General features: G+C 47.8%; 1 protein-coding gene across 1 annotated transcript in view; it reads left to right on the forward strand.

Moving 5' to 3' along the window:
- Positions 1–9,805: 9,805 nt before the first annotated feature.
- Positions 9,806–22,427, forward strand: part of LOC126995740 (uncharacterized) — a 298,135-nt gene continuing 285,513 nt past the window's right edge. The window contains exon 1 of the mRNA XM_050855616.1: positions 9,806–9,918. The gene's annotated coding sequence lies outside the window, so the exon portion shown is untranslated. The remainder of the gene's footprint in view (positions 9,919–22,427) is intronic.

A 22,427-nucleotide genomic window follows, 5' to 3' on the forward strand; every position in this document is an offset into this window, starting at 1 on the left:
GTGCAGTGCTTCATAACTCTCCGCCGAACGTAAAGTAGCTTTGGGGGGCGATGACCCCCACAGGGAAGACCAGTGCATCGCTCACTACTTTCTCATGTCGGGAATGGGCTGCACTCACCTTAAATCGACATCCCACTGAGACGGGCCGGCACCCGACGTCTGGGTCTGCTGCGCCGCTGCGAGGGTGTCGAGGGCGCCACCTGGTGATGGAGAGCTGCGTCAGGATGAGCTGGCCATTTACGTCTGGCGTTATTTGTCATCTGCAAGGATTTTCATTATTTCTTCCTGCTTTATTTTTCTTTCTTTCTCGCTCTTGCATTCAATTTATATATCTTTCTTTCGACCGGAGATGACACGATGAAGATTCTTGATACAAAGGGCGAAGATCGAGTCTTCTCTGGGACTTGCATTATACATTTTCGGTTCTCCTTGCGGCGGCAGTGGTTTGACTGCACTCCGCTGTAATGACGTAAACGATATATTGACAGAAGGGTAATGGTGCAAAAGAGACATCTGGAGAGGGCAGAAAGGGGACAGATGTGAGACATGGCAATTATTTGTAACGTAGTTCAGATGATTGACTTTTCCAAGCCGGGATGCTCGTCACTGATGAACTTAGATTGCATGACATAACGTGGATGTTGTGGAGGAGGTAACATGGATCAGATTGCTTTACTACAAATTGTGGGGAAGGTTTGTGAAAGAGAATTTTCATCTGTGATTTACTGTGTGTAAAAAATAAAGAAAAGATTTATTATAAGGAACAGATGAGTAAATCATGTTTAAAAGAAAACGGTGAGTTTGAACTTTACTTGTCTGTCATGGGCCTTAACACTAACACTGATATTAAAGTTGTGTCGAAAGTGTTGTCCTTAACACAGTTTCTTTTCTCATTTACAGGTGAGTGTTGATTCTTGTTGCTTCGTTGAGGGACCCTAAGACAGTGCAGGTAAGCTGTGGGTTATAAATACTGAGATTATTTATCTGTCGACGTGTGACAGAGAAAGAGTCATATATTTTCTGTCCGCGTTGTTGTGATTGTAGCCTCGCTGAGGTGGGAGGCTGAGGCAGCAGTGGAGTGGCTGGCGGGCGGGTGGGTGGGCGAGGGGGCAGATGAGGGATTTTTGGGAGGCCTCCTTCAAACTGTGCCGACTCAGCATCCGGCGATCGTTCCTAGACCTCTTTCCCACCATGTGCAACTCTTTCACATCAAAGTTTCGCACCCAAGACCTCGTGTACCTTGAGTCGCTGGGTTGTCGTGGCCCAGAGTCGGCACAGTGTGAACCGGGCCTTCGGTTTAGGTAGGTTGGGACAGGCACTTTTTATACGTGTGAATGTTGCGAATATTGCTGCCGTTGAAGAATATCTAACGCGGATTAACCCTACTCCAGAACAACTGAAATGAAAATGATGATACGCGCGAGGCTGTATCAAGTAGGATGCTTATAATCTCAGTTCAGCGTGATGGATTTGCTTCGCCGGATACATTAACATATTTCTATAACCTACACTGTAATGAGAAGGTTGAATACTCTCCCAGCGGCAGCCATGTAAATGCAGCAACAAACATAGTACGTAACCGATACCGCCAAAGGGAAGCGCCAGTCCATTGCTGCTCAAAGTTAATCTTGTTCTTTTATTTTGTGAGTCGATTTCGCTCATTACCGACGAAGGCTGAAAGCATATCAAAGGATTATTTTGGGAATATACGTATAGCGCTTCTCTTTAATCTCTCTCTCTCTCTCTCTCACACACACACACACACACACACACACACACACACACACACACACACACACACACACACACACACACATACACACACACACACACACACGCACTATTCAGACGACTAACTTGCCCTGTTGATCGTAAATTTGTCGGTGTCTACATGTGGGTTGCCTCCTCCTAAGCCGTGTTAATCCAGCCGAGTTGAGGCGCCAGCTGCTTCGTCCCTTCCCCTGCCCCTCTCCCCCCTTCCTCCCGGCTGGTTATCGGGTGGTAGCGTTCTGCCTGCTGATATTGGGTGTCGGGAAGGGCGTGCGTGGGTGGGGTGCGGAAGTGTGACTCACCCGCCGCCGCTCTCCTGTCCCCCCTAACCCAACACCTGGTGAAGGGTTGATGTGCGCCACTCTCTTCGCCCTTCCTCCCTCTCTCCCCTTGTTCACCTCCTTCTCCTCCTCCTCCATGCATAATTGTCTCCCGTCCTCACTATAGATATTTATTTTTTGCCTTGTGTACCTGCTTTTATTCTAAATTCGTAACCTATATTCCTTTCACCAGTTATTTGGGTCTTGCGCCTTTCAGTTTCTTTTATTATTATTTTTTTATATCTATACCTCCATCTGTCCATCTCTCTCCCCTTTCAGTATTTTCTCTTTCGTAACTGGTATTCCATTTCACCAATTCTTTGTTTTTCTCTTATTTCTTCAGTTTGTTTTTTTATTTATCTCAAACCTTGTATTCCTCTCTTCATTCTTCTGTTTTTTCCCGTTTTATCTATCTATCTGTTCACCTTTCCCCGCATTCTATATTTTTTTCTTTGCCTCTTTTGTTTGTCCTCCAGTTCCTCATTCCAAATATCACTTCTTTTGATTTTCCTCCACGCAAGTTTCTCTTCATCCCGCGAACGTTTCTTCCTCAGCATCCTTCTTATCACCCACATTTCCGCTCTCATGCATACGCTTAGTACCCACGAGGCGCCTTTATCACAATTTCAACACCTCACATCTAGTCCTTTCATCCTTCACGTTTCTCCTCATCCTACAAACGCCTCTCCCTCATTTCCTCTCCCCTCTCCTCTTCCCTCTTAGCTCTCTCTCTCTCCTCTATCCCCTATCTCCTAATCTACTACAGGGGCAGGGGGGGAGATGGCGTGCGTGATGGGACCCTGGAGATCTCTCTCTCTTCTCTCTCTCTCTCTCTCTCTCTCTCTCTCTCTCTCTCTCTCTCTCTCTCTCTCTCTCTCTCTCTTTCTCTCTCTCTTTTGTTTGTCCTCCAGTTCCTCATTCCAAATATCACTTCTTTCTCTCTCTCTCTCTCTCTCTCTCTCTCTCTCTCTCTCTCTCTCTCTCTCTCTCTCTCTCTCTCTCTCTCTCTCTCTCTCTCTCTCTCTCTCTCTCTCTCTCTCTCTCTCTCTCTCTCTCTCTCTCTCTCTCTCTCTCTCTCTCTCTCATCCTTCACGTTTCTCCTCATCCTCAAACGCTCTCTCTCTCGCGGTCTGTCTCTCTCTCTCTCTCTCTCTCTCTCTCTCTCTCTCTCTCTCTCTCTCTCTCTCTCTCTCTCTCTCTCTCTCTCTCTCTCTCTCTCTCTCTCTCTCTCTCGCAGGATCAGTCGGGTTCTAATGGGTGTTCCTTTAGGTTCATGGTACAGGAGAAGGGTCACACTACCACCAGGGTCATAAAGCTATCCCTGGAAATGCTCAAGACTCATACTAAAGCCTTGTCAAATATGTGAGCTTTGAAGCCAAAACGTTTTAGAATATGATCCTCAGTTGTTGTTGGTGCCCTCCTTCATGTCAAAGGAAAGAAGAAAGGTGCTGGGAGTCAAAGGGAGCACTGGTTTGATGTTATAGTCTAGTCCGTTCCTGGTGAAGTCAAAGCGAGCGCAGGTTGGATATCATAGTAGGGTCCGTTGCTGGCGTTGGTAATCCTTCTGCGGTTCTAATGAATAAATGGATAGTCTCGCGTGTTGGTGGGATTCAGGTGCCTCTGATGTGCTTGTTCGTGGTAGAGAAAGCTCGGTCCGTGGCAGGGAGAGGAGAGGCGGGGGAGTGAATGCCCAGGTTTTTAACAATAGCTTAGTTTCAAATATCTGTGTTTCCCTCTCTTTCCTTTTTGTATATATTTTCCATCAGCAGTCTTCAATATCTCTTTTTTCCTTCGTTCTCCTCAATATCTCTAATTTTCTCTTTGTTCTCTTTCTCTTCATCTTTTTCCCTTTTGTGTTTCCTTTTTTTCTCCGTTTGTCCTTTATTGATAGTCATACGCCAAGCTCATCCTCACCCTCCTCACACCCTCACCTTGCCAACACACCCACGCTCTCACCTTGCCAACACACTCATGCCTTACTCACACCCTCACCCTTACCCTCCTCACACCCTCACCCTACCAGCACTCAAGCCGCAAGACCTCGTGTAACAGACCCGCATTTTTTTCCTGATCCCAAGACTCTGAGGCTTCGAAGTGAACCCAAGTCATTTCAGGAGCGAATGGAGCATGAGAGTGGCCGCCGCGGGTAATGTGAGTCTCGCCAGGCCTCGCTCTTGCCCAGGAGGTTTAGGGGAGGCCAACGCTACCAGATTGTTGCACTCGGCATTTTGCATTTGTCGGTTTTAGACCCAAAAGCAGTCGTACTCACAGAGGTAACGATAGGAATTTATAGTTTTCGTTACAGTCGTTCCCCATTGATGCCTTTCTGCAATAATTATAGTAACAGTAATAGTTTATGGGTCAGAAACTGGAAAATATACGAGCTGAGTACGATGTTCTGGTAACGCTGGAGGTGGCCTGTTGTCCTCCATGGCTGCTATACAGTAAACCATGATCTTGCAGTAACCTACAGTAGCAGTCATTTTCGTCTGCTATCTTCCTGCTTTCCCACCTGCTTATTGTGCTCTTGGCCGCCACAGTCACGTCAGGATTCACGTCTGCTGTCTGCCTGCTCACCTAGCGGCTTGTTCCCTTGGCCGCTACAGTAACCCTCGACGTTCTTGTCTGCTATTTTCCTGCTTTCTCGCCTGCTTGTCCTCTTGGCCACCACAGTCACGTCAGGATTCACGTCTTCTGTCTCCTCGCCTGACAGCTTGTTCAATGTTCTTGTTTGCTGCCTGCTTGTCTGCCTGCCTGCTTGACTGCCCGCCATGGCTGCTTCGTGCCTGCTGGAGCCACTTGAATTTCTTTCTCTTCAGGAAGTTTGCTTCCTTTCTTAAAGAATTCCGCTCTGAAGGAGTTTATTTTTCGGCTCGGGGTCGCTTCGAATTTACTCTCCAATAAATACCTATTTCCTCTCTGAGATGCCAGCGAAGCCTTAATTTATATCGTCCGTTTATCCTCCCCGCTGCTTACACGGTAAAACTAACGCACAGCCACCCGTGTGTCTCTATGGCTGCCGCAGTGACTACTAGCGAAAAAGACGAAAAAGAATATTCCTTACTGCCAACATTAGGATCCGGTGAGTTAGGTTAGCTTAGGTGGTGTTTGGTTTCTGGTTGTTTTTGGTGAGGCTAGGTAAAGTTGTTTGGCTTGGTTAGGTTAGCATCGGTAGTCAGGTTTAATTGAATCGGGTTTCATTAGGTTAGGTTGGGTAGGCAGACCTTTGAGAGGCTAGACTGGGTTATGTAGGGTTAGGTTGATCTCTTTAGGAAAGGTTTCGTTAGAGCAGACAGCAGACGGCAAGGCGAAGAACACTTACTTCAGCGAGAGAGGTTTGGAAAATTCCTTTGTCATGCAGTTAACTAGAAACGAATGAAGAAAACGATGAAGATATTATTTTAGGTAAGGTAGGGTTTGGAAGGGTAAGAGGGGGTGAGGTGGTAATATTATTTTAGGTAAGGCAGGGTTTGGTAGGATAAGAGAGGGTGGGGTGATGATCGTTTTATTTTAGATAAGGTAGAGTTTTGAGGGGTAAGAGATAATAGAGTGATATAGTATTTCAGGCAAGGTAGGGTTTGGTAGGGTAAGAGATGGTAGGGTGATGGTCATATTGTTTTAAGTAAGGTAGGGTAAGAGATGGTGGGATAATATGAGAGATGGCGGAGTGGTGGTGTCATTTTAGGTAAGGTACGGTTTAATTTCGAGTAGCGGGCTTTTTCTTTATTGTTGTTTCCCTTTTTTGTGCCCTTGTGCCGTCTCCTTTGCTGTAAAAAAAAATAATAGGGTAAGAAATGGTAGGAGGGCGAGGGAACGTCCATGAAGCTCGACTACCAGGAGCGTGGGGAGAAAAGTATGGCGGCCCCGTTAATTAAGAAAGTGTACCTGGGAGGCTTACCAACACTGATCCCTTTCCCGCGGCAAACTTGCGGGGAACTCTAACCGAAGCTGAGGCAAGATATAATGGTGAAGTTGCTGTTGGTGGCGATGGTGGCGATGGTGGCGATGGTGGTGGTGGTGGTGGTTTAGATACATGGGTTTTTTTGGTTTATTCTTTATTTTGGCGTTGAGAGAGAGGCGTTGTAAAAAAAAAGGAAAAAAGGGTGGTGTGTTGTAGTGGTGATGGAGTGTGTTGCGGCCGGAAGTGGTGGTCGTAGTGGTCGTTTCTGTGGTCGTTTTGATGCCGGGTATTGGGATAGCTGTCATAGAGGTTTAAGCTATGTACGTATGTGCGTATGTATGTATATTTACTGTATACACTCGCGGGTCCCTTGTCCCTCCCTGTTCACTGGAGGTAGACAGTGCTTCCTCCAACCGTCTGTCTATCTGTCTATCTCTCTGTCTTTCTCTTTCTCCCAAGGTAAGATAGGTAGATAGATAGACAGATAGATAGATAAATAGATGGATAGATAGACAGTTTAATGCACATGAGAGAGAGAGAGAGAGAGAGAGAGAGAGAGAGAGAGAGAGAGAGAGAGAGAGAGAGAGAGAGAGAGAGAGAGAGAGAGAGAGAGAGAGAGAGAGAGAGAGAGAGAGAGAGAGAGAGAGAGAGAGAGAGAGAGAGAGAGAGAGAGAGAGAGAGAGAGAGAGAGAGAGAGAGAGATTTGTTCCTGATGTATACTGTATGGAACATCCCCACTGATAACACGCGGAGAAGCAGAGCGGTGCAACAGACTGTCTTGTACAGCCTCGCTACTATGAAAATAAGATATAGCTCTTGCCTGACGGTGGCCGAGGCTGCACAAGCAAACCACGCCAGGACGCAGCCATGCAGCCGTCTAAGGGGGTTGAGCCGCCCTCTGATCATACTTCCTGTCGGCGGAGCTACGCCACGGCTATGAGCTGTCGGGGCGGGAAACTGTTATCTCGAAAAATCTCCCCTCCTGATAAATTTTTTTTTAATTAAGCTGCCCTGCTAACACAGTATTTCCCAGCAGTGCCAGGGAACTGTGACATGCTCTGAGTTACTCTTCGCTATGGGAAATTTTATTACGAATTCTGGCCTCAGGGGTCACTAGGTTCAGTAAAGGTTCAGGTGTGTCGATCTCAGTTCTTTAAGGTACAGGTCGCGTTCCAGAGATTCTTCACTTGGTCGCCACTTCCTCATGTATAAATAACCAAATACCGGGCGGCGGGAGTCACGCAACTCCTAAAACTGCCAAGAGGCTTCAAAATGGTTGGTGAGGGTAATGCGAATGATAAAATTAGGCTTCAGAAAATAAGTGATTAGAGACTGATAGATACTTCTTAGTTCCATAATGCTGGAGGTCAGCCCATGAACAAACATGAGGCTGCGTTGGTCCTCAGGTCCATACTATTAAACTCCTTCAAGCCTTAATCCATTCCAAAAAGCTCTCGTAGAAGTTGTCGGGGTTTCCATCGGTGGTTTCCTGAGCCAGGTGATAGTTTTGGAAGGCTTCTGCGCCGTTAAGGGGAAAAACACTCATGACAGCCCGACGTACCCCTCTCTGGCCTTGAAAAATGTTCGTAACGAGAGTCCCAAATGTTTGATAATACGAGTGTCAGTTTCACGGGTAGCGGCAAGGCAGGGGAGGGCAGACAGGGGCAGGGGCAGGGCAGGGGCAGGGGCATGGCAGGGGCAGGGGCAGGGCAGGGCAGGGGAAAACGGACCTCATTCCTTCATTTATTTCCGCCTCGCCTTGAGTAGTCTCTTGAGAGGCGCAGGTGTGGAGTGTTTGCTCAGCTCCGGCCTCCCGAGGGCGTTGCAGCATCCATTTCTCTCTCTCTCTCTCTCTCTCTCTCTCTCTCCGCCCCCCCCTCCACCCCCCAGTGCAGTTGTTTTGCCGGAGTTGTTTTCTAGGCCTCGATGTGATGGATTTAGGTGTGTTGACGTGTTTCCTGGGCCGTTATTTTCTCCGACTGGAACAAAGCATCGTCGCGCGGTGAAGATGAGGCGCAATCCCCCACCATGAAATAAATCCGCAGCATCTTTTATCTTGTTATTGCACTAAAGAACAAACTTGATCTTCTTATGCTGTGTGCGTGTTAAAAAATAGTCTCAGGCATCATGGTTTCACTTTCCCATATTCATCTCTGCCTTCTCTCTGTCTTGATGAGAGTGATATTCTGCTAGTCCCTTGCGATGCGCGGGGAAGAAGCGGCATGGCTCAGGCGGGTGATTGTTTTCTGATGCTTCACGTGTTCCAATATATCCGGGTGAGCAAATCCTGTTCACACACACGCCTCACTCTTATTTCTATGCATTCATATTACCACTGCAAGTTTTCTTTGGTTCTGATGTGATGCTTTTGCAGCCGAGAGTGTATGTAAGTCTTTTTGTAAGTCAGAATGTCTTGAGCGGGCAGTTTCATGGTCTCATACTTGGGCCCCTATTCTCAGACGCTTTCAATTCTCACACCAAATTCTCCTACGGCCACAAAGGAGAAAGGTCGGGTTCTCATTTCCACATTTATGATGCAGAGGCCTTGTCAGACTATCACTAGGCTCATAAAAATACCCATGGAAACACCCACGACCTCTTTACTAAAGCCTTGCTGAATCTGGGTGTGTAAGCCCCAAAATGTTTGAGAATATTGACCATAGAAGAACAATGGATTAGCGCTCGGAGGGTGCCGCTGAAGTAGTAGTTTGTGTTCAGACAAGTGTATAGGCTTGTACTGTTTGTTCATCGTCTCGGCTGCAGCTTGTTAGGGCTCGTGCCTATCCCGGTGAGGTGGCGAAGTGTCGAAAGTGGCTGGATGAGGGGAGGGAGGCGTCGAACCGAGTTTATGGCTCCGTTGTTTGTGTGTCAGAGGTGATGGCGTTGTGGGAGGATGTCGAAAATTCCCTCCCACCCTCCTTCTCTCTCTCTCTCTCTCTCTCTCTCTCTCTCTCTCTCTCTCTCAGCAACATCTGGTTTCTCTACTACTAAGGCTGCCTCGTCCTCCGGTGCAGCTGAGGGCGCCAAGGAAAGTGCTCACGCCCCCTTGCGCCCCGGCACCCTCGCGACGCAGCCCACAGGAGTGTCGTGCTCGATGCTTCCGTGGGGGGCGGTGACAGCTGTTTTTTGTCCTGCTGTGAGAGAAGCAACACCCGCCGAGGCAGGACAACCAGCGAAATATTGAGGAAAGAGTCGTGAGTGTGTGGGAAGGTGCGATGTTACGCCTTCACACAGTTGCCAAGAGTCTGACGGTGTGGTGGTGGTGGAGAGCATCAGATCCTCCTCCTCCTTTCCCTCCTCCTTTCGGGTGGCCACATGTGGATTCATGTCGCTGTTTGTTTTGGTTTCTTTTCCTCGCAGTGTTCGTTAGTTGTCATGTATAAACACCGCGAAACAGCTTTGAAGCACGTGATGTTTAGAATTCTTTTTTTTCTTTTTTTTCTGACATTATTATTTTTTCTTTTTTTTCTTTTATCCCTCGTCTTCATTAGTTTCTTATTCATGTTTTTGCTTTTTTCCTGAACGTTTTTCATGTTGTTCGTGAGAGCGGCCATCCTTCTCCCACTTCTTTTTGCCGACGTCGCTCCATCCTTTTCTATCGTCTTCCGTCTCCTCCCTTGTCCCTTCCTGGGCAGGGAAGAACAATCACCACAGCGTCCTGAGCATCCTAACAGCCCCTCCCCGCTCCCCGCCACCCTTCCTCTTCCTCCTCCTCTTTCTCGCGTCTGGCGGGCCTCGGCCATGCAGTCTGTGTTTTGCTGGCTCGGTGAGTGAGTGTTCCCACACCCGCCCGGCCCCCCGGCGCGACCCGCCACCCGCCACCCTCACACGCTTTCCTTCAGTCTTCAGTTTGAGGGTTGTGCACTATCCGCGAGCAACCACGTTGTGCTTCAGCGCGGTGGCCCCGTGATGGTTGTCAGGGCACTGGTACGGGCACGTCCACGCGTTCCTGTGTAGCTCCACTGCAGTCACCCGTCTGGGGCGGCGCCTTGCCTCGGGACACTGCAGTGGCTCCATGACATTCTTGTGTTGCGTGGCCACATCTTCAACAGTGCAGAGAAAATCGCGCGCGCGCGTGTGTGTTAGTTGATAAAGAAACAAAAAGTTGATGTAGGTGATCATCTACCAATTATGACGATTAACCACAGGCAACACTAGATTATTGTGTGTTTTATGTTGTTGATATCAGTCAGTTAAGTATGGTGCTACCTACACGATACAACTACTGTATGTTTTTTTCGATAGCGAATGTGCATTTCTTGATATTACCAGCGAGTGTTGCGTCGGTGGAGAGGCAATCACGTGGCTCGCTGTTACCTGGTGCTGGCGTGGCCTTGAAGTGGCTGCGGCAAGGGCGGGGGATGCGGGTGCCTGCTGGTGATGCTCCTCACAGCCAGGCTCCATCTGTGCCCGCGACCAGCCACACACGGCCACGGCAGGCGTCAACATCACCAAAAACAACACGAGACGCTGCCATGGGTATGCATAAGGCGAGCGGAGATGCCTTGAACGGGGGGCGAGTCTTGTGGCAGGTTATAAACGTACATCCGGGAACTTAGTATTATAATTTTGTTAGTAACCATATATGCTTAACTTATTTTGATGTAAAAGCATAATGGCATGAGGGAGACCTAACGAAAAAATACGCTTTATTAGAAAACGCAATATTGCTTTGTTTATATCGTACTTTTAAGGTTCTTGACAACAATTCGCATTTTAGCCTTCATTAATTATAGACACGTACATGCTAAAAACAAATGTCGTCCTCTTTTTACTTTCATCTGGGTAACATAATTCTTATCCACCTCTTCCTACTCTGAGAAAACAAAGGCAGACAGGAGGGTGACGATTGGCAGCAGTGTAGCTCCATCCGAACGTTGGCTGCGTTACGGTGACGACACGCGCCTCGGGTTCAAAGTGGCGAAAGTCATTCCGCCTCGGAGTAATGATTTCCTGCAGCGTGGCGGCTCCGGGGGGGCGGCGGCGGTGTGACCGAGGCGCGAAAGTCATCATCCGTGCTAGTGCGTCTCTGTTACACTGTCTGCTGGTGTGTGTGTGTGTGTGTGTGTGTGTGTGTGTGTGTGTGTTTATTTGTTGTTCTAGGGAGGGAGAAGAGGTGAGAGAGAGGGTGGAGGGTGGCGTGGCATGCAGGTCCGGAGAGGGTTGAAGGGGGCAGAAAGGGTCGTCTCGAGTTGCATGCACAATCAGTTTTCATCTAGAGGGCCTGTGTGGGAGGGAATCAGACGCCCTTGTGTGCCGCGGGGGAGGGACGCGGAGAGGTGCTGGCGGGGTTATCAGGACGAGGGGCGGACCGGAGCTGCAGAGACCCTATAGCAATACTTAACTCTGAAGAAGACCGACTGAGACAAAGGACTTAAAGCCTTTAGTGAAGCGCCCTCATGCTAGGAGGCGAGGGTGCAGAAAGTGGGGGAAGGGACGAGGCTTAAAGTAAGATAAATAGTCACAAAACAAATGTCACACTTTGGTAAGAGAAAAATAAGCCACAGAAAAAAAAAAGTCACCTTCCATTAAATACCATTACAGTTAGTGCTGCGATTTTCCTCCTGTGACTTCCCTGCGACTTTTTCCTGTAATATATTTCCCGTGACTTACTTTTTGACTTTCTGTTCGTGCGACACTTCTTTCCTGGACTCGGGAAGAGGAGGAACCATGCAGAGGTGCCGTGAGGAGATGCTTGAGGGTGTATGGGCGAGGCTGTGGTATGTAGTAAATCGTGCACGTCTTTATTATACAACTTTCCTCTGCCTTTCTTTCTTTGTATTTTCGATAAGGAGGTTCCATGATAAGAGGCGAGGGTGAGGGTGTATGGGGGAGGGTGTGGCATAGTAAACAGTGTAGGCCTTATTATGTAACTCTTTTCCTCTGCCTTTCTTTCTTTGTATTTTCGATAAGGAGGTTCCATGATAAGAGGCGAGGGTGAGGGTGTACGGGGGAGAGTGTGGCATAGTAAACAGTGTAGGCCTTATCATTTAAGTCTTTTCTCTGCCTTTCTTTCTTTGTATTTTCGATAAGGAGGTGCCATGTGGGGCGCCTTGAGTGTGAGGGTCTCTGGGTAGGCGGGCAGCATCGGGAAGTACACAAACAGATCATACACAGCGCTGACGGTAACTTCTCCAACATATATTAACACGACTCCCTCACCGTCTTGGAAGCGGCAACTCTCGTGTGTATAGTTTTTGTATGTAAGGCGAGTCAGGGGGAAGTGTGCCGTAAAAGGTTCCAACAAGTAGCAGCATAGCGACGTGTGTGTGTGTGTGTGTGTGTGTGTGTGTGTGTGTGTGTGCGCGCGCCGTGAGTGAGAGTGTGTTGTCATCTCTGGCGTGGGTAAAAAATAAAGAAAGGGAGGGAGATAAAAAAAAAAAGCTGACACTGTTATGCTTCATGGAACTACGAACTCGTATAGTGGTTGTTGTTGTTGTTGTTGTTGTTGATGATGTGACTTTTTGTGTGTGTTCCCTGATGATGATCCCGTTACCTTTTTCTTGCATTCCTCCTTTCATTCCCCATCCCTCCCTCTCTCCCTTCTTCTTTCCTTCTCTCACTCCTTATTCCATTCCTCCTAGCTCCCTTTCTCCCTCTCTCCGTCTCACTCTGTTCCTCCCTTCCTCACAACATTTCTCCTAGCTACACTTCTCTCTCTCTCTCTCTCTCTCTCTCTCTCTCTCTCTCTCTCTCTCTCTCTCTCCTTAGTCTCATTCCTTTCTCTCCCTTCCTCACTCACTTCATTCCTTCCATCCTCCTTGCTCTCCTTTCTTCCTCTTTTTCTTTACTCCATTCCTCCTTCCCTCACTTCTTACTTCTCTCCTTCCTCTCAGTCTCATCCCTCCCTCTTTCCCTTTTTCATTTCGTTCCTTCCATCCTCCTTGTTTTCTTTTCCTTCCTCTTTTCCTTAGGCCATTCCTATCTCCTTCCTTCCTCTCATTCCATTCCTTCCTCCTTCTTTTCCTCACCCACTTCGTTCCTCCCATTTTCATTGTTCTCCTTTCTTCCTCTTTTTCCTTACTCCATTCCTCCCTCTCTCCTTCCCTCCTTCCTGCCATTCTCACACCATTCCTCCCAGCCTCCTTCCTGTCTCATGCCTCCACAAAGACATACAGACAGGAAGCACACCACACGCCGCCGCCCTACTACTCCTTCTCCTCCTCCTCCTCTTCCTCCCGTCTCTCACACTCTATGGCTGCGACGAGGCGACGACAATTATTACGAAGGCAACGATGAGGAGCGACATTCCTTCTGTTCACTGTTCTCCTCTGCTTCTAGTTCTTGTTCTTTTTTTCCTTGTTGTTCATGTTGTTCTTGTTTGTCTGCTTGTCCTTGTTCTTGTTGTTCTAGTTCTTGTTCTTGTACTTGTTCTTCTTGTTCTACTTCTTCTTTTTCCTCTTCTTCTTCTTCTTCTTCCTCTTCTTCTTCTTCGTCTGACCTCTATCGCTTTGAATCGCTGCGTTGGTCCCTCCGTGTCATGATCTTTCTTTCTTTTTCTTTTTTCTTTTCTTTTCTTTTTCTTTTTTTAACCCGCGGTGTGTTCTGCTTGTCTTCAGTCGTCCTTCCTCAATGTTTACTAGCGTTTTCTTTTTCTCGGGTAACTTGCGGGCAGTTCTCAGCGTTTCGCATACGTGAATGAAAGGAAGAAAAACAACATTCTTTCTTTATTAATTCCATTTTTAGCAGTGAATAGGTATTTGTTTGTTGGTTTGTATGTTTGTCTGCGTGTGTGAGATAGACATAGATAGATAGATGATAGATAGATAGATAGATAGATAGAGAGAGAGAGAGAGAGAGAGAGAGAGAGAGAGAGAGAGAGAGAGAGAGAGAGAGAGAGAGAGAGAGAAGGAAACAAAGCCGGATACATCATATTTATATTTACGTTACTATTGTTTACACTATTTATATTTACATGCTTGATTTTTGTTTACGAGATCTTTATGTTCCGCCAGTCTGTTTGTTGGTTTGTTTACGTCTTCACGGCCGTATGGGAGGGAAGAGGGAGAGGGGGAGGAGAAGGAGGGCGAGGAGGAAGGGGGAGGGGAATGTTTGGTGAGAGGGGGGGATGGGGTAGAGGGATGGGGGATGGGGGAGGGGGAGGTTACGTGAGGAAGGAGGGGGTAGAGTAGGAGAGGGGGAGGGGGAAGGTTAGGTGAGGGGTCATTGAGGCGGCAGTGTGTGTGTGTGTGTGTGTGTGTGTGTGTGTGTGTGTGTGTGTGTGTTGTTTATGGGACGCTGATCAGGTCTGTGAGTATGGCACTATCTTGGCATCATCACCTGAGAGAGAGAGAGAGAGAGAGAGAGAGAGAGAGAGAGAGAGAGAGAGAGAGAGAGAGAGAGAGAGAGAGAGAGAGGGGGGAGAGGGAGAGAGAGAGAGGCTGCAATAGATTAAAAATTCCTTTCCTTCCTCTTCCAGACTCCTGCTGCTCTCATATTAGCAACTTATTCAGTCACTTCCAACCCACATAAACAATTCTCTATTTAAAGGAGAAGAAATATAGATAGCCGTCCCTGAGTTCCCAGCGCCAGGACCTGTGCTTGAGGGTTAATGTATAAGCCGCTACGGTGACTCTGGCCTAAAAACGTAAAAACGAAGCCCATAACTCACTGTCGCATCCGCTAAAAGCTTCCCGATAGTGTGGGCGAGGAGGGGAAGGAAAGAGGGTGGAGGCGGCGGTGGGTGGAGGGACCGAACATGCCTGCCTGCGGAGTGCGACTGAGTGGAAGAGAGGTGGAGGACATTGCGGGGTGGAATTACTGAGCGAAACGAAGAGCAGGAGGAAGAGGAGGAGGAGGAGGAGGAGGAGGAGGAGAACTCGGAGGATGTTTGAAAAAAATGTTTGAACTGAGAGGGAAAGATATGAGAGAGAGAGAGAGAGAGAGAGAGAGAGAGAGAGAGAGAGAGAGAGAGAGAGAGAGAGAGAGAGAGAGAGAGAGAGAGAGAGAGAGAGAGAGAGAGTATGCCACCAGGGCAAATATGGCATAGAAAAATGGTAAGAGTGGGTAAGGGGAAAGGAAAGGGACGGGAAATAGTTGTGGGCGGTTCAAGGAGGGGTAAGAGGTGAGGGAAGGGGGAGGCGGAAGAAGAGGAGGAGGAGGGGGTGGAGGAAACAGAGGGCGGTTTGTGGAGAGTAGAGTGGAAGGGAAGGGGAGGGAGGGAATGTAGGGGCGTCCCGTGGGGTGGAAGGGGAAGGGGCTTGGTAGGGGGAAAGAGAGGGGAAACCGTGTGGGGCCATGTCGGCAGGGGGCTGGAAGGGTTATTTATATGTATGTTAATTACCCAGAGAGAGAGAGAGAGAGAGAGAGAGAGAGAGAGAGAGAGAGAGAGAGAGAGCGTTGTCAGCATGCGTTTTCGAATAGTATGGTATTACAGAGAGGGCTTTCGTAGAGTGACCCCCCTCCAACCCCCCTCCCCCCCCCCCACACACACACTAACACACTAACACTAACACACCCCATGCACAAGACCTTAAAAATTTTCCCATCATTTAAGAGTAAGGAAGACATCATCTTACCCACAGGCATTTCCTCTTCTTTTATTTTTTCCCAGGGAGTACACGAGAAAAAACGGCAAGACATGTTCGTAATATTAAGAGAGAGAGAAAATAATGTCATCCAGCTGCGTGTTAAAAAAAAAAAATAGTAATGGTGTTCAGAAGATTCGTTTGTTGCTGAGGTGTGTGTATGTGTGTGTGTGTGTGTGTGTGTGTGTGCGTCGGTTCTAGGCAACATAAATGAGAAAGAAAGGCCCGTTTTTTCAGGGGTAAGGAGAAGAGAGGAGACAGGGAGGAAGGGAGTAAGGAGAAAAAATAGGTCAGATATTCAGAGGGAGAGTCGAAGATGCAGAAGAGAAAGAAAAGAAGGAGGAAGAGCGGAGGGGAGTCAAGGAGTAGGAAGATTAAGTGGGTGAAAAAAACTGAGATGGAGAGACGAAGACGCAAAGGAAAAAAAGAAAAGGAAGAAGAGAAAGAGGAAGAGAGGAAGGAAGGCAAGAGTCGCACACAGAGGTCCAGATGAAAAGGAGAAGGAAGAAGAGGGAGAAGAGGAGGAAGGAGAAAGGAGATGGGAGGCAAGAGTTACACACAGAGTCCCAGATGAAAAGGAGAAGGAAGAAGAGGGAGAAGAGAACGAAGGAGAGAGGAAGGGAGGCAAGGGTCACACACAGAGGGCCTGATGCAAAGGAAAGGGAAAAGAAGGGAGAAGAGAACGCAGGATAGAGGAAGGATGGCAAGGGTCACACACAGAGGCCCAGATGAAAAGGAGAAGGAAGAGGAGGGAGAAGAGAACGAATGGGAGAGGAAGGAAGGCAAAGGAAAGGGAAAAGAAGGGAGAAGAGAACGCCGGATAGAGGAAGGGCGGCAAGAGTCACATACAGAGGCCCAGCTGGTGTTATCTGGTGGTCGCTGTAGTAATGTCCCTGGCGTCTTCTTCAGCACGTATGCCGCCCCCGCTCTCAACCCCCTCTGCTCTCCTTCTACTATACCCCTCCCCCATAACATACACACGCCTTCCTCCTCTCCCACGCCCTCCCCCACGCCCTCAACCCCCTCCTCCCCTCTCCCGTTACCTCTGCTCTCGTACACAAACACACTGATTCCCCCCCCCACACAGACACCCCTCCCCCCCCTTCACCAGACCCAGACAGCCTCGCCCTCAGTCACGGCTACTTCCTAAGGTTCCTCTCTCCACCTCATCCTTGCCTCCCACTCCTTCCTGGCTTCTTCCTTCTCCTTTCCTCCCTTTCTCTACTATCCAATCCTGTCTCTCATCTTTATCCACTCTGACTCTTTATCCATGTCTTTTCTGTCCTTTTTTTCCTTTCCACCCTATCTAAGTCCTTAATTCTTTCCCCTCTTCTTTATTTCTTTTTCTTTTCTCTTCCCCTCCTTTCTTATCCTTATGTTTGTCCCACTCCTCCCCAAACACATACACGTCATTCCCTCTCATTACCATCCCTCTCTTTAGCACTTCATCCCATCTTGTCCTCTTCCATTCTCTTCCTCTCTCTCTCCTTTTTTCTTCCAACTCTCTGTCTCCCACCTTCATTTTCTCTCCCGGTCTCCCAAGTCTCTCTCTCTCCCCTTCTTAGTCCCTCTCTTTAACCTTTCATCCCATCTTGTCCCCTCATACTTCTATTCTCTTCCTCTCTCTTTCCTTTTTTTCTTCCCACTCTCTGTCTCCCATCTTCATTTTCTCTCCCGGTCTCCCAAGTCTCTCTCTCTCTCCTTGGTCTTCACGTCGTCCTCTCTCTGCTGTTTCTCCTCTCCCTTCCTGCTCTTTCTTCCCCTCTCTGCTCGCCCACCCTCCGACCTCCTGCTGAGCATCCCTCGTTTCTTCGTCCTTTCTGCCTTCGGTTTTCATTTTCCCACAAGCTCTTATCACTCATAGCCAGCAGTAAGTCTCTCTCTCTCTCTCTCTCTCTCTCTCTCTCTCTCTCTCTCTCTCTCTCTCTCTCTCTCTCTCTCTCTCTCTCTCTGCGTGTTGTTGATGTTGTTGTTTCTATTTTTGTTGTTCTTTCTTGTTCTTGTTTTCCTCCTCCTCCTCCTCCTCCGCTAAATCCTCCTCCTCTTCATCATCATCATCATCATCATCATCATCATCATCCTCTTTCTCCTTTCCTCCTCCTCCTCCTCCTCCAAATATTAGACAGACACGTCAAAGGGGAAGGTTGAGCGAGAGACTTGGAGACCTAGTTATTGCGCGCGCAGAGAGAGAGAGAGAGAGAGAGAGAGAGAGAGAGAGAGAGAGAGAGAGAGAGAGAGAGAGAGAGAGAGAGAGAGAGTTATACACATATATACATTTACACATGCATAATTATTTCCACGGACATAATACAAACATACAGACAGACAGACGGGCAGAAAAACAGACAAATATACAAACTGCCATATGGAGAGAGGAGGAGAGGAAGAAACTGATGAAGGGGAAGATAGTTGGGGTGAGGAAGGGTGCGAGGGAGCAGGTAGAGACCGACCGATCTGAAGGAAGTCTGGGAGTGATGGAAATCGAAGAGCATGTGAGCAGGGCAGAAGTAAGGACGATTGGCAACGCTGTGCTTCAGAAGGGTGAGGCAAGGGACATTACATAGGTGGGTGGAAGTATTTGACAACTGGCAATGCTGTATATCAGAGGAGGAGTCCAAACACATTACATAGCTGGGTAGAAGTGTAGACAATTGGCAATGCTGTATATCAGAGGGTGAGGCCAAACACAATACATAGCAGGGTAGGAGTGTAGACAATTGGCAATGCTGTTTATCAGAGGGTGAGGCCAAACACAATACATAGCAGGCTATGAGTATGGACGATTGGCAATGCTGTACTAAAGAAAGGGAGGCCAAACACAACACATAGCAGGGTAGAAGTGTAGACAATTGGCAATGCTGTTTATCAGAGGGTGAGGCCAAACACAATACATAGCAGGCTAGGAGTATGGACGATTGGCAATGCTGTACTAAGGAAGGGGAGGCCAGACACGTACGTAGCAGGCCAGAAATAAAGACAAATGGCAATGCTGTGCTTCATAGGAGAGGCGAGACTCGTGTACGAAGCAGGGCGGAAGTACAGACGATTGGCAATGCTGTGCTTCTGAAGGGGAGGTGAGACATGTTACATACGTGAATGAAGCGAGCGAAGGTCAAGTCAGGTCAGGGTCATGTCGCTCCTTTCACACATATATTTCTTCACATTATAATTAACTTTAAAAGAGGTTTAGGAACGAATTCTTTTGGCCAACCTTTACCTTCATTCTCCCCTCCAACTTTTTCAACATCTCCCTTCTCCTTTATCTCTCCTTCCTTCATAATTACCTAAGCTTCCACCACCTTTAATCTTCCCTCTTCCACTTCTATATCTTTCCTCCTTCCTGGTTTATCTCTCCTCCTCTTCAACATTATAGATTATCTCTCCTCTCTCCCCTTTTACCTCTCCTCCTCCACCTGTCCCTCTCCTCTCCCACATTATCTCTCCCTTTTTACCTCTCCTCCTCCACCTTTCCCTCTCCCCTCTCTTACTTTATCTCTCCTCTTCCACTTTTACTCCTCCTTGTTGCTGAGCCTTTCACCAGCGTATGCATGGCATGGGTAGGGGAGAGGGAGGTGGAGGTGAAGGGGAGAGGGGGGCAGGAGGGAGGCAGAGGACAGGTATATCTCTTAATGAAGCGCACCTGCTCTGTAATTAGCCCGCCGCCTGTATCCATTAGCTGCGGCTTTTGTGTGACCGGATGAGTGGCGGGGAAAGAGCGGCCAGCATTAAAGCGTCTACGTAATACCTGTGCTGATAAACGTAAACAAGTCCCGCAGCAGGTGAAGCAAGGTATTAACAACTCTGCTACCCGTGGTGTATGAGGAAACCTTCTCACCTGTATAAGTTGGTTCACATTCACAATCACGACAAGGCTGTGTGTAACTAGTGTGGGGAGAAAGGGAAGAGATTGATAAAGGAGTCCAGGGGGGGAAGGGAAATGTATTGATTCATGTGATGGTGGTTACGACTTATGAGTAGCTTCTCTCACCTGTTTAAGTTGGTTAATTTAAACACACACACGCGACTTCATTGTGTGGATTTGAAGTAGTGAGGGAGAATGGGGAAAGTATTGTGTGCACTCACTGATGAGGCGGGTGGGGGGGATGGTTAAGGATACGACATAGGAGATGAACGTAGAGGAACAAGACAAAGACGCGAGGGAGGAGATGAACGTAGAGGAGAAAAACAAAAATATGAGGGAGAAGATAAATGTAGAGGAGGAAAACAAATGGGAGGAACGAATGCACAGGGACTTTGAGACCTAAAAACAAACACACAAACTGCAGGGTAACCAGGTAGACAGGATACGTGAGCCCAGTGGGAGGAGGAACATATTGATTCGTGCTACCTGTGCTTTACGAGTAGCTCTCACCTGTTTAAGTTGGTTCATATCCATACGCTTACACACAACTCGACTGTGTTTACTCGTACTTAAGCAGTGAGAGTAAGGGAAGAGGATAGAAGTGCCCAGGGGAGGAGAAATGTATTCTTTCGTATACTGGAGGTTTACGAGGAGCTCTTTACCTGTTTAAGTGGTTCACACACCCACACACAAAAAAATAATATAAAAAACTTTAAGTAGGGTAAGGGAAAAGGGAAGAGAAGGAAAGCCAACTGGAAGGATAAATGTTCTAATTCGTGTACCGGTGGTTTACGACTGCCTCCTCTCATCTGTTGGTTCACATTCACACACACGCGACTCGACTGTGTTTAAGTAATGTGTGGGAGAAAGGGAAGAGACAGAATCATCAGCCCAATGGGAGGAGAAAGGATAAATTCGTGTAGCTGTGCCTTAGAGTAACTCCTCTCACCTGTTTTAAGCTACTTGATATTCACACTGGCGCGACAGGACTGTGTTTAACTACTGTGGGAGAAAGGCAAGAGAGGAATACACAAGCCCAGTACGAGGAGAAGCTTATAAATTCATGTTCGCCTCGGTATTTACAACTGCGCTACCTGGCTGCGTCTTATGAGGAACTCCCACCTGTTGAGTTAGTGTAAGTTCACATACGAGGACTGTGTTTACCTAGTGAGGAAGAAAGGAATAAGAGGAGTCTGTAAATCCAATGAGAGAAGAAAACTCGTGTTATTAAGTATACTGTGTTTGTAACCTGGGTACATACATGTGACTTATTAGAAGCTGCGTCTTATAAGGAACTCGCACCTGTTGAGTTAGTATAAGTTCACATACGAGGACTGTGTTTACCTAGTGAGGAAGACAGGAATAAGAGGAGTCACCTGGGTACATACATGTGACTTATAAGAAGCTGCGTCTTATAAGGAACTCGCACCTGTTGAGTTAGTATAAGTTCACATACGAGGACTGTGTTTAACTATGAGGAAGAGAGGCATAAGAGGTGTCTGTAAATCCAGTGAGAGAAGAAAACTCGTGTTATTAAGTATACTGTGTTTGTAACCTGCGTACATACATGTGTCTTATGAGAAGCTCCTACCTATTCAAAGTGTTTCATTTCCACACGACTGGACTGTATATGGCTGGCTAGTGAAGGACGGAAAGGGGAAAAAAAAGGTGTTTCATTATTACATTTCTACACCTATATACTCGACTCCCTTGTGGCTTCCGAGTGAGAGAGAGAGAGGGAAAAAAAAGAGGGGAAAAGAGGGACGGGGTTGGTTTATAAGGTTTAATCTCCCACGCCTCGACTTTAGCTGCCTGGGGAGGGGGAGGGAGAAGAGGAGGCTTCGTTCATTTGGTTTAATTTCCAGCCCTTAACACCGCATGACTCCCTTTACTTTTATGGTCCTTTGTTGGGCGCCGCGCGTGACCCCTGTCGTGTGTGTGTGTGTGTGTGTGTGTGTGTGTGTGTGTGTGTGTGTGTGTGTGTGTGTGTGTGTGTGTGTGTGTGTGTGTGTAAGAGCCATTCCAAGGATTCACGAGTCAAAACATTTACCACATCATCCTCTCGGCTATTAATAAAGTCTCCCGGAATAGCTAGGCGAGGGAAATACAGCTGCGTGGCGGTGGAGGTGCCAGGAAACGCGTTGCTTACCTGGTTTACACACACACACACACACACACACACACACACACACCTGAGGGCACCGAGCACTCACTGATGGGGCGGGTTTTTTAGGATACGACATAGGAGATGAACGTATAGGAACAAAACAAAGATACGAGGGAGGAGATGAACGAAGAGGAACAAAACAGAGATACAATGGAGGAGATGAACGTAGAGAGAGAAAAACAAAAATACGAGGGAGAAGATAAAATGTAGAGGAGGAAAACAAATGGGAGGAACGACTGCACAGGAACTTTGAGACTTAAAACAAACAAACAAACTGCAGGGTAACCAGGTAGACAGGTGATGCTTTAACAGACTAAATAAGGATCAGGAGGGACAGAAGCAGCGGGGGGAGCAGAAGAAAGAGGGGGATCATAAGCAGGGACGGGGAAATGCAGCGTGAGATTTGTGGGGTGAAGGAAGAGCGGAAGGAAGGGCCAATGAACGTCGCTGAGGTAGATGTGAGTGAGTACCTGTGAGGAGGGAGGGAGGGAGGATACACCTGCCGTCCTTTATCACAGGTTTCAACAGGTGGGTGCAGGGCGAGAGGGACGAGGGGAGGAATTAAGTCGCTTTTGAGAGACGGGGGACGGGACGAACTAGGAAGAGCGTGGGAAGAAGGAAAGATAAGAATGGGGAGATGAGGAGATATATAGAAAGGCAGATCATCGCTTTACAAACATGATAAATGCAGTGTTGAAAGAAAGAGGGAGGAGGGAAAGGAGAGAAAGAGGAGGAGACTTGGGTACATAGGAGGGACATGGACAAAGAATTAAGGGGGAGAAGTGGAAAGTGGGAGACGATTGGAAGACTCGAATGGGGAGGAGAGTGAAACGAAAGGGAGAGTAGGGAGGGATAGAAAGAAAAGTGTTAAGGGAGAAGG

The sequence above is a fragment of the Eriocheir sinensis genome, chromosome 8 (assembly GCF_024679095.1).
Source record: "Eriocheir sinensis breed Jianghai 21 chromosome 8, ASM2467909v1, whole genome shotgun sequence".
Lineage (NCBI taxonomy): Eukaryota > Metazoa > Arthropoda > Malacostraca > Decapoda > Varunidae > Eriocheir > Eriocheir sinensis.